Below are 6,464 nucleotides of genomic sequence, written 5' to 3'. Positions count from 1 at the left end.
ACAGTTTGTGCAGAAATCTTTGGTTATCAAACTGATTGTTGCTGCAGCTGTCCGGGTGGCTGGTCTCAGATGATCTTGGAGGTGAAGATGCTTGGTTTGAAGGTCTTGGCTGGTGTGGTCACACGTGGTCTGCAGTTGTGAGGCCGGTTGGATGTACTGCCAAATTCTCTGAAACGCCCATGGCGACGGCTTATTGTAGAGAAATTAACATCAGGCAACAGGTCTGTTGGCCAATTGCATGCTCCCTAAAAACTTGCGACATCTGTGTATTGTGCTGTGTGATAAAACTGCACATTTGAGAGTGGTATTTTATTGTGGCCAGCCTAAGGCACACCTGTGCAATAATCATGCTGTCTAATCAGTATCTTGATATGTCACACCTGTGAGGTGGATAGATTATCTTGGCAAAGGAGAAGTGCTCACTAACACAGATTTAGACAGATTTGTGAACAATATTTGAGAGAAATAGGCCTTTTGTGTACATAGAAAAAGTCTTAGATCTTTGAGTGCAGCTCATGAAAAATGTGGGCAAAAACAAAAGTGTTGCAGTTTATAATTTTGTTCAGTTTAATAATAATAATAATAATAATAAATGTTTGTTGATGAGCAAATCAGTATATTAGAATGACATCTGAAGGATCAAGTTACAGACTGGAGTAATGATGCTGAAAATTCAGCTTTGATCACAGGAATAAATTACGTTAATAAAAATATTTCACAGTATTACTGTTTTTACTGTTTTGGATCAAATATATGAAGGCTTATGAGCAGAAAATACTTTAATAAAACTTTTTTATTTTGACTGGTAGTGCGTTAAAAACAAATGTTTTAAACTGCCTAAATGTCAAAATTAGTACATATTTGTTGAAAATGTCTGATAAACTATTGAATTATTAGGCTGTGAGCCTGTTACTCATAATATTCTTTTGTGTTGCTGTCTGCTCTAGCTCCCTCTCTATACAATAAATCCATTTTATGTAACTTTACAATCAATATTCACGTCCTTTAGCACAGCATTCTGAATGATGATAATAATGGGGTGCCCTATAGCCTAACAGATACTAGAAATTTAATACTCAACTACATTAATAAAGACAAAACTATCTTTACAAATGAAACGGACCTGTGCTTGAAGCTCTGAACAGGTCAGTGATGTTGCTACATTTCCCTGCTTCTTCTGACCACTTTGATTGAGGAACAAACATGAGCTGATTCATTTATCGCAGCAATGCCAGCCAAGACTTATTATCCATTTATTATAAAACAAAAACGGAAATGATCACTTTGGTACACTGAGAAGGCATGAGTCTAAAATATTAGTAATTATAACTAAAATAAATAAAACAGGGCAACGGGCCAAATGTCCTATAATATTTTAAAACCAATAATTTCAAGATCAGTGTACCTCATTCATGGAAAGATTCAGGGACATTTAATATATAAAATTGCATCAAAAGGATCAAAATCGTGTAATGCAATTGTCTACTTTCTGCTGTTATAATCAGGGTTATGTCCTTTCACTTTACTACATCCTTTCACTTTTTTTTTTTTTTTTTACATGGTACTGACAGATTTACTTTTACTTTTGTTTCAGAGTTGATTGAAGACAATGAGTGGAAAGAAGAATAATTCTGATGAGAAAAATCATGCCAGAAGTGGAGAAATGCAGCACACGTGTGATCAGTGTGATAAAACATTTCTGTGGGCTTCAGTCCTGAAGAAAACACCTGAGAGTTCATACAAAGGAGAAACCACATTCATGTCATTTGTGTGGAAAGAGTTTTTCACTTCTACAAAGTTTAAAAGAACATCAGAAAATACATACCGGTGTGAGAGAGTACATCTGCTTTGAGTGTGAGAAGACTTTTACTACAGCAAAGTATTTAAAACTACATGAGAGGATTCACACTGGAGAGAAACCATTCACTTGTGATCAGTGCGGAAACAGTTTCTCACAATCAGAAAACCTTAATGTACACATGAACATCCACACTAGAGAGAAACTGTACACATGTGATCAGTGTGACAAAACATTTTTGTGGGCTTCAGCCCTGAAGCAGCACCTGAGAGTTCATACAAAAGAGAAAACACATTCATGTGTGTAAATTCATGTGTGTAATTTGTGTGTAAAGAGTTTTGCGCATGCAGAACATTTAAAAGTGCATCAGAAAGTACATACTGGTGTGAGAGAGTACATGTGCTTTGAGTGTGAAAAGACTTTTACTACAGCAAGCAGTTTAAAACTGCATGAGAGGATTCACACTGGAGAGAAACCTTACAAGTGTTCACACTGTGACAAGAGATTCAGAGATTTAGGAAACCTGAAAACACATGAGAGGATCCACACTGGAGAGAAACCGTACACATGTGATCAGTGCGGGAAGAGTTTTGCAATGAAAAATAGCTTTACGGGCCACATGAGAGTTCATACTGGAGAGAAACCGTTCACTTGTGATCAGTGCGGAAAGAGTTTCACAAAATCATCACACCTTTATAGACACATGAACATCCACACTGGAGAGAAACCTTACAAGTGTTCACACTGTGACGAGAGATTCAGAGATTCAGGACACCTGAAAACACACGAGAGGATCCACACTGGAGTGAAACCGTATCTCTGCACTGAATGTGGGAAGGGTTTCAATGATCCATCTTCTCTACACAGTCATAGAAAAAACAAACACAGTGAATCATCTTCAGATCCAGCACTTTCAGATCTGACCCACATAGCAACATTGTGTCGGCCCACATCCGGCCCACATCTGGCACCCGTGGAAAGATGATCTGGCCCACATGCAGCGTGGAATGATGGCACTTGGGCGGACCGCTCCTGTTTGCCAGAACTGAGCCACAAGCAGGCCATAGCAATGCCACATGTCAGCCAAGAGTAAAGAAATTAACCAGAACTGGACCTTATCTGAGCCACAAAATCTGTTTATAAATTAAATATGAGTTTCAGCCTTAATAAGCCTGTTAACAAGCAGAATCACTGAAGTAAAGAAAATAACAGAGAAAGAGATAAGCAGAAACACAAGAACTACAACTGACTTCAGCCACAACCTTAGATGAAATCAATTGAAGATAAAAGAAGACATTAAATCTCTGGAGATCTCACCAGAGGAGGATTAAACAACTCCACAAACTGCATTAACAGCTTCACTTATTACTAACAAGACTTTATTTCTGTTGGACATCTACAAAAGTTTTATTGAGAATTAAGAAAGGTTTAACTCTAATGTGTGTCACCATAACAATGATTAGCGTTTCCATTAGTTGCACTCCTAACTCTTATTTTATCTTTAGTCCTTTTTAGCTGCTGTGATGGTGTGTTGGTTAAACGCATTTGCGGCATCAAAGAAAGCTAAAGAGAATTGAGGTCAGGTGATGGTAGTTATCTGTTGATGATTTTATAATCCTCATGAAACAGGCTGATTTGCTTTTTTTTTTTTAAATCTAACAATTGTTTCATTAATATATTCACATCACAAACCATGTGTTTCTCCAGCATGAGGTCAAGCAATATTACAAGAATAAGTTAGAAGTTTTTAACGATTATAAAGAATTCAATCTATGATGCCACACACAGACATCAACAATCAGCACATGAATCTCAACAATGGTGACAATCAAATGTACCTTGCTGCAATGCATGCTGGGTATTAGCATAGTACAAAACTCCCAGCATGCACTGCAACATGAATAAATTATGCAGCTGAATTGTCCTATTATTTTGTTTAATTCTAAATATTTGCTTATATTTTGCTGTTGTTTTTGTTGTGACAGTAGCTTTTCAGTAAAGTTCTGAATTGATCAGTTTATCTAAATATTTTTGACTGTCACCATTTTTTAGATTCATGTGTTGATTGTTTATATCTGTGTGTGTCAGCATAGGTTAAGTTTTTTAAACTCATGTTTGTTAAAAGATTTTAACTGATTGTTATAATACTGCTGGATCTCATGCGGCAGAAACACAGGGTTTGTAATATGAATGTATTACTGGAACAACATAATTGTTCGGTTAAAAAAAAAACATCAATGAACATCAGTGTACTTCATGACGATTAAAAAACCATCAACAGATAACAGCCGACACTTGATATCATGTCACTCTAGCTTTCTTTGAAGCTGCAAATGTGTTTAACAAACACACTATCACAGCAGCCAAAAAAGACAAACTATATAATAAGAGTTAAGAGCCCAACTAATGGAAACACTAATCACTGTTATGGTGAAACACATTAGAGTTAAACCTCTGTTAATTCTCAATAAAAAACTTTTGTAGATGTCTAACATAAATAAAGTCAATCTGGTTAGTAATAAGAGAAGCTGGTAAAGCTGTTTGTGGAGTAGTTTAATCCTCCTCTGATGAGATCTTGAGAGATTTCATGTCTTCTTTTATCTTCAGTTGATTTCATCTAAGGTTGTGGCTGAAGTCAGTTGTAGTTCTTGTGTTTCTGCTCTTCTGTTTTTCTGTTCTCTTCTTTCCTTCAGTGATTCTGCTTGTTAACAGACTTATTAAGGCTGAAATTACTTCATATTTAATACACATACATTTTGTGGCTCAGATAAGGTCCAGTTCTGGTTAATTTCTTTACTCTTGGCTGACATGTGGCATTGCTATGGCCTGCTTGTGGCTCAGTTCTGGCAAACAGGAGCGGTCCACCCAAGTGCCATCATTCCACGCTACATGTGGGCCAGATCATCTTTCCACGGGTGCCAGATGTGGGCCGGATCTGGGCCGACACAATGTTGCTATCTGGGGATGATGCGTCCTCACCAAATGTGACACAGTAATGGATCAAGCAGTGACGAATAATCTGGATAAATCTAACATTACAAGTGACATGACAAAGAAACAAACAGTATGTAAAGTTTTCACAGTGAATAAAGTTAATCTTCAATACCAGCAGATTCAACTGAGATTCTGATCAATCAGAGTTCCTCCCCAAAGAACCCTGTCACAAAGTTTTATTCTTGTGTATCATTTAGCTTCATGATATAAGTGATATCATTGTGCTTTCTTCTGAGTTTCATATGATGTTACATTTTTTCATATTATGCTCAATATAATTAATAAGCAGGATTGTAAGAATAATAACACCAATGCAACTGATAACAATCTATATTTTCAGTAAAGTAGAAAGATCAAGCTCATTAGTTTTCACTTTACTGTCTGCAGATTGTAATTGAATCAGGAAAAAAAGTAATTTTATAATTTTTGTTTTGTTATTTTTGAGCATGGCATGGTTGTCGGTGCCAGACGGGCCGGTCTGAGTATTTCACAATCTGCTCAGTTACTGGGATTTTCACACACAACCATTTCTAGGGTTTACAAAGAATGGTGTGAAAAGGGAAAAACATCCAGAATGCGGCAGTCCTGTGGGTAAATAATGCCTTGTTGGCGGCAGTGGCTCAGTGGTTCATGTAGGTTGTCTACAAACCGGAAGGTTGGTGGTTCAATCCCCGACTCCACCCGACCAAGTGTCGAGGTGTCCTTGAGCAAGACACCTAACCCCAGCTGTTCCTGACGAGCTGGATGGCACATTGAATGGCTGACACCGCAGTCAGTGTGTGAATGGGTGAATGTGAGGCAACTTGTAAAGCGCTTTGGATGGCCATGTGGTCTATTGAAATCGCTATATAAATGCAGTCCATTTACCATTTACCATTTGTTGATGCTAGAGGTCAGAGGAGAATGGGCCGACTGATTCAAGCTGATAGAAGAGCAACTTTGACTGAAATAACCACTCGTTACAACCGAGGTATGCAGCAAAGCATTTGTGAAGCCACAACAGGCACAACCTTGAGGCGGATGGACTACAACAGCAGAAGATCCCACCGGGTACCACTCATCTCCACTACAAATAGGAAAAAGAGGCTACAGTTTGCACAAGCTCACCAAAATTGGACAGTTGAAGACTGGAAAAGTGTTGCCTGGTCTGATGAGATGGATTTCTGTTGAGGCATTCAGATGGTAGAGTCAGAATTTGGCGTAAACCGAATGAGAACATGAATCCATCATGCCTTGTTACCACTGTGCAGGCTGGTGGTGGTGGTGTAATGGCCCCTTAGTGCCAATTGGGCATTGTTTAAATGCCACGCCCTACCTGAGCATTGTTTCTGACCATGTCCATCCCTTTATGACCACCATGTACCCATCCTCTGATGGCTACTTCCAGCAGGATAATGCACCATGTCACAAACCTTGAACAATTTCAAATTGGTTTCTTGAACATGACAATGAGTTCACTGTCAAGTCAAGTCAAGTCACCTTTATTTATATAGCGCTTTAAACAAAATACATTGCGTCAAAGCAACTGAACAACATTCATTAGGAAAACAGTGTGTCAATAATGCAAAATGATAGTTTAAAGGCAGTTCATCATTGAATTCAGTGATGTCATCTCTGTTCAGTTAAATAGTGTCTGTGCATTTATTTGCAATCAAGTCAACGATATCGCTGT

General features: G+C 38.0%; 1 pseudogene; it reads left to right on the top strand.

The window, feature by feature from the left end:
* Window positions 1-1,499: 1,499 nt before the first annotated feature.
* Window positions 1,500-4,906, top strand: LOC132097383 (gastrula zinc finger protein XlCGF49.1-like; annotated as a pseudogene).
* The last annotated feature ends 1,558 nt before the right edge of the window (window positions 4,907-6,464 follow it).

Source organism: Carassius carassius, chromosome 1 (genome assembly GCF_963082965.1).
Source record: "Carassius carassius chromosome 1, fCarCar2.1, whole genome shotgun sequence".
In the NCBI taxonomy this organism is placed as follows: domain Eukaryota; kingdom Metazoa; phylum Chordata; class Actinopteri; order Cypriniformes; family Cyprinidae; genus Carassius; species Carassius carassius.
Note: the sequence above shows the minus strand (reverse complement) of the source record. Positions and strands in the feature narration are given on the sequence as shown.